This window comes from Achroia grisella, unplaced genomic scaffold, assembly GCF_030625045.1.
Source record: "Achroia grisella isolate CSIRO2021 unplaced genomic scaffold, CSIRO_AGI_Agris_v1 utg918, whole genome shotgun sequence".
Taxonomy (NCBI): Eukaryota; Metazoa; Arthropoda; class Insecta; order Lepidoptera; family Pyralidae; genus Achroia; species Achroia grisella.
This window is the reverse complement of record NW_026713067.1, coordinates 4,195,604-4,205,958: the sequence shown is the minus strand read 5'-3', so window position 1 is coordinate 4,205,958 and position 10,355 is coordinate 4,195,604. Positions and strand designations below refer to the sequence as shown.

Sequence of the window (10,355 nt, the reverse complement as noted above, 5' to 3'; positions counted from 1 at the left end):
AAGGAAAGCATTCCGTCAAACAACCACAACTGTGGATTCTAAAGATATAAATTACAGTACATTAAACTTCAAAGGCGAAAGATTTACGAAATTTTAACTGAATTATATTAACGTATATAGGGCACTCGTTGGATATCGTAAATTATGACATGTCAGGCAAATGAAGCGATTAGGCGCGAGGGATTCCCGTTCCACGCTTCATGCATACGACTGGCCAGTTTTGATCATTGTACATTATTAAATTTTTTTACAGCCTCCATGGTTTAGTAGTTTAGCACACCACTTTACTTCTGGTCGCGGATTCCCCAATTGCTGTCGTCAAAACTCAACTTCACCGCTCGTATTTCTCTCCCTATCTATCTAAATAGATAACATCAATAGACAGCACTTTGTTACCGCGATTGGACTGCGTTCCGGACACATTACATTAAATAAATTTGCTTATTTAATGAAAAAAGTGACATCCCCTAATTGTGAAGCTTGTGGGAAAGAAGATCTACATCATATTTTGATGGAACGTGTTACATAATGCATCTAACAAATTCAAATTCAAATTCAAAAATCATTTATTCGTGTAGGACATTTTAGCCACTTATGAACGTCAAGTTTTTACATTACAATTTTTTTTCCCTACCGTCCAGTTCGATATATAGATCCAATTGAGAAGAACTGGCAAGAAACTCAATTGAATTACTTTTTTTTTAAAAATCCAGTTTATTTACAATGCATAGGTATTTATATAGGTGTCTATGTCTAACATTAAATGAAAATACCGAACATGAAAATTATTGTCATGCACGCTCAGGGAACATACCATCCAAGCTTTAAAGTTAAATAGATTAGACATAGGAGTATTCCATGAAATATTTGCAGAACCAGCTTCCGATGCAGCCAAGTTGTTGTTCTGGATGGTATTTATGTTTTTTAAGTTGATTTTTAGTTTATTTTCCTTATTTAGTTTAGGTACATATATTGATTGAGATTGTCATCGTGACAATGACAATCCTATGTACGTATGTATGTATTTTGTGTACAAAAATCCCAAAAAAAATAAAGAGAAAAAAATCTAAATCTAGTAGGAGCTAGTGCATCTTTACATAGACATTCTACCATAAAACCTACTGCAGTTCTAGATAGGCTAAGATCTTTTAGGAGATTGTAGAGAGATTTTGCTGGTATACCTCTAGCTCGAATTTTGCCCGCATATAAGTTAACCATATAGCCACCATTTTTTTGTTATAAAATTTATAATATAATCAGCGAGTATGTTAAAAATCTTAGAGTTCTTTTCGGTTCCACATTATCCTGGAAGCATCAAGTGATGGAGGATAGCAGGAAGATGTTTGCGGTCTTTCTATGGCACAATCGTTTCAAAAAATTCCTCCCTGTTAGAATTAACATGTTTCATACTAATACAACTAGATGGCGCTATATTTTTCATATGAGTTTCTAAAACGCGCTATTAAGATTTTTTTGTTATACCTTATATGTATTTTTTTTTATTTATATGCTTAGATCAATATACGGTTGTAACCTTATATCTATATTTCATGCAATAAGTACAAAACTCTCTTGATCTCCAGAACCTCGAATTTTAGACACTCCCCATGCATCATCAGATTACCCTCGCCAAGGACGTAGCCAGCTATGCCTATAGCCTAAAATATTATGTAACTAGCAAACTATACTCGCTGACTTACCCCGATTATTTTTTTCATACATAACGGTTGCACCCTGCAGCACCCTGTTTCTGTATATAATTTTTTGTAACTTACGCGTTTATAATATTACTAGCTATTCGCCCCGGATTCACACGGGTGTACATGTATTATATATATAAATCACTCTATATATTAAAACAACCGTTTCAAAATCCGTTGCGTAGTTTTAAAGATTTAAGCATACATTGGGACGGACAGACTACTACAGCGACTTTGTTTTATACTATGTAATGATTAAGATTTATCTATCTATCTAAAGTTGAAATAAAATAAGTTAATTGAATAACTGTAAGTATCAAGATGTGTGTATTGTCGTATACAGCGGGACAGGCTTGCGTTGTGATGCAGTTGGCGTGACACACTGCAAATGTCCTTCAGGAATTAATTATTGTTGCATATCTGTTTTGACACTGTCCCATACACAATAAGGCTATTTATCATATACTTACTGTACTTTACTGTTATTTATATTAAATGTAGCGACAAACAGACAGTAATCATTGCAACATCAATTGCTTATAGCGATAAAACAGATTTTTGTTATTAATTTTTCAATTTCCTATTGATACATTTGGTATACCATCTGGAAACCAATGTGGTTAGTTTCTGGTTATGTATCTACGATAGGCTATCTGACCAGATCTCATGCTCAACCTATCATCCTCCACTAGAGCCTCGCAAAACGTAAACCTCGCCTATACGGGTAAACCATTCCTTCATCTATATATATATAAATAAAATTGGAATGTCTGTTTGTAATATTGAAATAACCAATTTTTATGTAGTAAATATGAACGGTACGGTGTGCCTTAGATCATCGAAAGCGTCAATTGGTTATTTTATTTGGAAATTGGGCAAACTTAAAAGTATGGATAGTTTTCTTTACCCCCATATCTGTACATATAAATAAATTTAGAGTGTCCATAGGGTAAGTATAATAGGGTAAGTATAAGGAGTACACAATGAAGTAAACTTTACACAAACTGGTTAGGCCATACAGGTTTTAATGAATAAAAATAGATTTTATTCAAATAAACTCAATACAAGAACTTTTGAATAGTCATGCACTCATCACTTACGCAATACATACATTAATAGTCATATAATTGTAATAACAATAACAATAATAGAGAAATAAACAATATATATAAATTACAATTGTGAATTTGATTGTGAAAAATAAAATTATGACAGTGGTGTCACTCTTTATGTTTCAATCATTGTTAGACGTACACAAAAAACTAGGAAAATCTGAAACAAAACCGATATATATATATATATATATATATATATATATATATATATATATATATATATAATTGGGTGTCCCTTATATGGGTGAAAAAAATTTTTTTTACAGATATCGAAATGCATAAATTCTTTTTAAACTACCTAAACTTAATCAAATACAAAATTTTATCTTTATATGTCAACATTAACCCGTGCCGACAGAGCCTTGAATATTTTAAAAATCGTTGTCTTTAACGCTTGTCGTTGTGTATGTGTAATAAAATGAAATAAAATGTTTAATAATAATAATCAAAGAGAAAGTTAGAATATAGTATTTATTAATCAAATGAACATCACAAATATTTTCTTTTAAGGGTCTCTTTTTTACAGTCTGGATACAGATTTCTATGCTCTTGTAAAAAACTCTTGTAGGTACGCAGGAAAAACTGTTTTTGATATTCTTTTGCAGTGACTAAGCCATTGAAATCTTGCATAAGTTTTACAGCTCTTTCAGCTGTATCATTCACGGCCCTTAAAGAAAGAACTCTTGTTTTAGCCTGCAAATAGGTTACATCTTCGTCCCATGCAGAAACGGTTTTCTTTAAGAAGTCTGTATCCATATTTAAACGAGCAAATAAATTTGTGGTGTTAACAGACACAAAATCATTTAATGATTTGTCCTGCAACAAAATACAAGATATATTATTATATATTATTAAGATGGATATAAGATATAAAACTATTTAATTTTTAAATTAAATAACTTAATTTTAATTATTACATTTATCAATCAGGTCAGGTCTAGACCAACCAAATATAAAAATATGATAAACGCGATAAAACCGATTTAAATTAAAATGTGTAACATTAAAAAAAACTATACTAAAATAAATGTTATGTATTTCTAGTTACCATACAAATAATCAGACATATCTTCTTTCGATGGACTGTATCTTTTTACAGAATCATATAAACTATCTCTTTGTAAGTTCGCTACAATATTCGTCTTAGTTAGTTTGTTCATCTACTTCATCATCAAAAATAAAACAGCTATGTCTTCTTACAAGTACCAAAATATATAAACTTGCTCAGGGCAGCTTTGGAGATCTCTTTATTAACAGTTTCATATTCTTTAAGACTTTTTAAAAAAAAGCTTGATTTGGGGCCGTGACTGCCAGACTATATCCAAGCCATGGTTTTACGTATATAACTGCAATGAATAAACAAATATCTTGAAGGGCTCTTTTATCCTTGGCGCTAATTTTGAATTGAGTTTGCAACAAACATATTTTCAAAGAGTAAATGACTCTAGCCATCCACCTAGCTTGATGCAGAAGGTCTTATTTTAATATTTTTCTTTGACGATTTATTTATAAGGAACTCATCACAGCTGAGATCTAGGGCTTCTACTACAGCCTGAAGTATATAGACAGAGTCCCTTATGCTTAATTGACATCTATCTAAAGTGGCAACTAACTTAGAGTGATAATAATCTTTCCTTCCTCTTTTTGAAGTAGTAACAGAACTTACCATTTGAGATGTTGATGGCAAGGGTTCCTTAAGGCTTTCGTCAGAGCTGGTATTGGGATTGGGATTTTCTTGCGTTTCGATAAAATCTTGTGTAGTTAAAGATGACGATAAACTTTTGGAACATCTTGTCTTTTTTTCTCTTCTTTTAATTTTCTCTGTCTTGTTCTTTTTTCTTTCTCAGCTAACTTTTTATCTACTCCCGCTAAACATCCTAGACGCCCTGGTTCTCTTTGTTTTTGTAAAAATATTTTATCTTCTTCTATTTTTATCCAGTCCAAAGCATTTGCGTGTGCTATATCGAATAAATTATCTAAATTGGCGTTTTTTTTAATTTTTTTGTAACTCTCTCCAAGCACGGTGAAGATCCTCAAGTTTTTTTACACAGTTAGGCACAGGTCTGGTAGGGATTCTAGCTTTTTCCCAGAATATAATACACTCTCGAACGGCAAGATTTGCGCTTACATTAACAGTAAATTTAACTTCGCGAATGTTAAACAAGAGGACTGCAAGAACTTGACGATTAGACGGTAACTTTGCTCCAGTTATTTGATGGTTCACGTCACCAACTAAGAAAATACTTTTTTATTGCTTCTTAATTCCACTGCCATTTTTTTAAACATAAAAACAATATGTTAATCACAAGAGTTACTGTGAACAAATGGCAAATACGACGGGTGCGCGCCACTAGTTCGGCGTTATTTGTATGAATATGTTTCGATGCAAGTCGGCACGGGTTATCGTTCTCCAAATTATATAAAATTGTATTTTCGAGTGTTTTAGGAATATATGAACAAAACTAAGACCTATGCATTAAAAAATAAAAACTTTGAAAAATAAGGGACACCCTAATATATATATATATAACTAGCTGTCCCGTCAAACGTTGTTTTGCCTTAAAATAAAAAAAAATTTTGGGTTTGACTACCCCTAACACTTAGGGGGATGAAAAATAGATGTTGGCCGATTCTCAGACCTACTCAATACGCTCACAAAATTTCATGAGAATCAGTCAAGCCGTTTCGGAGGAGTATGGGAACGAAAACTGTGACACGAGAATTTTATATATAAGATAACACACGAAATAAAAACAAACTTGTCATTCCAAAAAAAGATCAACAAAATCTATAAAGCAGAGACCAGACATTGAAGATAATAACATCCTCTCTGTTGAAATTGGGATGTTTTTAATTACAATCGCCTCCCGGACCATTCGTGGGTAATAGTGGTGATCAGTATAGAGGACCTTAGGCGCATGTAATTCAATCCAGTGATTTGTTCCAGCGTTCAGTAGATGATCGGCAATCGCTGATTTGTGTGGTTGTCGATTTTTAACCGCTGCGATGTGCTCTTTGACGCTCTCGGCTATTTATCATTTTGTTTGGCCAATATAAGAGCTACCACAACTACAGTCAATTTTGTATACACCTGGAGCTTCGTAAGGTAGCTTATCCTTTGGTGAACGTAAATTGTTCGTTACTTTTGAGGGCGGATAATATACAGTTTTAATGGAGTATTTATTTAGTGCTGTTCCAATTTTGTCCGTTATTGCTCTTAAGTAAGTCATGTACGCTGGCTGTCTGTTCACTTCCGGTTTTTTAGCTTTTGTTACGCGCTTATTTTGCCTTCTACTCATCGAGACGTCGAGAGAGGTAAATACCTTTATTTGCCATAAAATTATTCGTAGTAAGACCCGGTTAATAATTTAAATAATGTAGTATGTATTTAAGTACATAGGTATGAATTAATAATAGTAAAACCAATACAGATATCCACGGGTTAATACTTATGTTATGTTACTCTTATTATTATTGTTATTACATTACTTATTTACTGGTTTCTAATTAATATGTCTAATAGGGATTTCTTAAATTTATGACAAATCAAATAAGTGAAGAGGTGCTCGTGCACCGTACGTCTGATAGGTCGGGGTGAAGAATACACGACGTACCCTCACCGAACGACGGTGCACACTGGTTGGTACCACGTAGTACAGCTAATTAGTTAACTCAGTACAATAAAATGTATTTGCACAAATTTTATATATATATTATAATAACCATAACAATCGAGAGAGTCATCGCCATCCCGGAGAGTCACTCAGATATGTGCTTTCGGGTTGTTCAGCTCTTGCCAACACTGAGTACTTGCATAGACACAACCAGGTAGTGAAAATACTCCATCAAGAGCTAGCTCTGAAGTACAGCCTCGCTAATCTAAGATTGCTATACTATAAGTACGAGCTCCACCCGGTCCTCGAAAGCGACAGTATCAGGCTCTACTGGAACCGATCCATCATCACGGACAGGACCGTTCTTGGGTACAAACCTGATGTCGTGGTGATGGATCGGGCGCTCTCGAGGGTGTTTTTGTAGGACGTCACCATACCGCATGACGAGAACCTGGTGAAAGCCGAAACCGAGAAAAAGAGAAAATATCTCGACCTGGCTCACGAGGTGACCGAAATGTGGGGGGTGATGTCCACCGAAATCATTCCAATCGTTATGTCGGTGAACAGTCTTATCCCAACCAGTTTGGAACAATATCTCAGACGGTTGGGATTCCGAGGCGGCTCACTCCCGGGAAAGATGCAGAAAGCGGTGCGTGACTCCAAAAAAATTATTTCACAATAGTTTAATTCAAATTCAAATTCAAAATATCTTTATTCATGTAGGTCTATTACAGACTCTTATGATATGTCAAATCTACCGTCAGTTCGGAATGATATCGAGATGAGAAGAACTGACAAGAAACTCAGCTCGTAATTTTTTTCAAATAATAGTGGAACATGTTTATGATAAATACAGTTATTAAAATTCAAAAGTTTGATTTGACTATCATTCAACTTACATAAAGAAAAGCTTTTGCCCTCTATGCTCTATTCATAAAAAAATCAATACGTAATACTATTACAGCCGTGGTATATACATTTATAGGCGTTTAGAAAAGTAATCTCGATATTTTCGTTGATATCAAATATCTGAATACTTCGCAGATGACTTTGCCACTCAATAATGGCAGAAAACAGTTTAGAATCTCAACAAATGGTGTCTTGCTGATGTCGAACACTATTTGGAAGCTTAACACTGAAGTGGTAAAGCTGAAATTTGAAGAACAATTTATTTTCGTATCGGTAGAAATTCATGTACTTCATGAGACATTATGGGGCTCCACTATGAGCGTTTATTATTAAAAAATAAAGTGTTTCTTAATTTAATTGTATATTTGTATATCTGCTGTCTTCGTGTAATTCTAACAGTAACAATAGTTATAAATAATAGTACTTACCATGTATTTATTTTTATTAAGTTTCTTATTTCGGTAGATATGATCACGGGTAAACTGAAGAATAGCGGGTATATGATAAATAAATCTTTTATTAGTGGATATATTCGTCTACCTAGATTAATTTATTATTTGTATAAATAATGACCATGTCAAATTTAAAATAGTATGTAACAATATTTTTTTAGTAGATACAATGCGGTCTTAAGAATTTTGTAAGTTTGCTAAAACGTAGTAATCCAAGCCAGAGCGATTAAACTTTAAAACTTTCTGAAGCACCGAGCTTGAAAGTTAATACTTTTCCAATATTTAAAGTGATTTGCATATTTATAGACTATATATTGCCCTCGACATTGTTTACTTATTTTTAAACAAATGCAGTCCATATCTGCTTATGTAATACAATCTATCTGCACATTAATTTTTTTTAATATCAGTCCGTTTTATTTTGAAAATGTATATAATATACAAACAGACACAGAGTTTTTAGTTTAAGATCATAATTTTTATTAAAATGTAGTTTATATAACTATACTTACTTTTGAAAAAAGTGAAAATAAAAAAAATACTGTTGAATTGTATTGTTTCTATTACCGCCACATTCAAAATATATGTAGAATCAGCGCAGAAATTAAAAAAATGGACATTACAAATATACAACTTTACATATTTAATATTAATATAATTTAATGTATATAAAATATATAATAATAATAAATTAAATTATTATACGTGCGTATATGTTCGCTGTCACTGAGTCCATACCCGTAAGCATCTTCGAGTAAACGACGCTCGGCGCCATCTTGCGGCGGAAATTATCAGCTATGCGGCAAATGCGCTCTCGATACCGCTTATCTGCTCCGGAGTCTGGAACCGATGAGCTGGATAAGGTGGGCCCTGGAAGATTGAAGGCACCTATATCCGTTTTTGATTGGATATTTTGTTTATGTAGCGGCATGTCTGCAAACATGACTAACAAAATAAAATTGAAAATTTTGCATTGGCATTGAAGTGTTCGTTGGAAACTGCGGGCGGTAACGGATACTAGGGAATTGCCGCAAGATTTATATTATCGTCCGTGTGGAATTTAACTTTATTTTTCTAAAATAAATGTAGCCTAAATTACTCCCCATTACATCAGCCACCTGCCAAAAAAAGTACCGTCAAAATCGGTTCAGCCATTTCAGAGACTACCCGAAACAAACAGACAGACAGACAAAAATGTTGTAAAAAATGTTATTTTGGTGTATATACTGTATTTATATTCATATGCATTTTGACGACCTCGGTGATCTAGCGGTCTAGCACACCGCTTTACGTCCGATGGTCGCGGGTTCGATTCCTCGCACGGCACAAAAATTTTGTATTCATGAGTATGATTGTTTATATCGGTCTGGGTGTTTTCTATATATACCATGATATCATATATCTGGGTGTTTGTATATTAAGTATTAAGTATGTATTTACGAAATAAAATTATCTATGTATTTGTATCAATTATCTAGTACCCATAACACAAGCTTTAGCTAGCTTAACTTAGGTCTAGATGGTGCTGTGTGACTTGTCCTGAGATTATTACTATTGTTATGCATGTAGTAAAAAAACGGTTATTTCAATATTACAAATAGACACTCCAATTTTATTTATATTTATAGATTTATATTTATATAACTGGCTGACATTATAACTTAGTCTACATCACACTTACTTGACATTTATCACTATATTTTGTTTATGTAGCCACGCAGCATATCCGCAAACATGCTAACAAAACTAAATTGGCATTTATTCTTTGGAAACTGTGGGCGGTAAAGGAAACTAGATGAATAGAGGAATTGCCGTAAGATTTATATTATACTAGCTGACCCGGCAAACGGTGCCATATAAATTAATATCGCTATAAAAAAAATAGGGGTTGGTTATAGAAGGGTGAATTTAGGGATATATGTGTTTTTTTTTAATGCCGCACATTAAAAAATTAAAAAAAAAATTTTTATCGAAAAATTAAAAAAAATTTTTTTGGGGTTGAGCCTTGAGATTGGGGTATAAAAATTAGTTCTAAAACTATTTTCAGATCTACTGAATATAAATATAAAATTTCATCAAAATCGGTCAAGCCGTTTCTTTGTTGATTTGAAGATGATAAACACATCTTTTTTTTTGGATGATGATATTAACTACTTCAGCCTCGATTTGTTAAGGCTAAGGTTTTAATTGTTTAATTTCGTCTGGAGGGAATGCTAAATATGACTATGTTATATTATATATATATTAGTTAATAATTAATACTTAAATATATGAATATTTAATAATAATTTATTATTATATTAATTAATAATAATTTATATCTTTTTAATTCAATTATCATCCATAAAAAATTCAAACTACCGCCAACTGATAACAGATCTTCGTAGCGACCATTATCACCGGCACGGCAGCTAGGTAACTAGCTCATATACCAAGAATACTGATGATCCCAAATGATCTGCCAATACCATTTAAACGACTTCAATTTCCCGTTAAAATATCTTCTATTACAAAGATGCTTGTTTTTATCATAGAAAAACTACGCAGATTTTGGTTCATGTTATT

At 32.8% G+C, this 10,355-nt stretch overlaps 1 pseudogene; it reads right to left on the bottom strand.

Annotated features, from left to right (window-relative positions):
* Positions 1-3,115: 3,115 nt before the first annotated feature.
* On the bottom strand, positions 3,116-8,733 carry LOC131853950 (uncharacterized; annotated as a pseudogene).
* Positions 8,734-10,355: the final 1,622 nt, after the last annotated feature.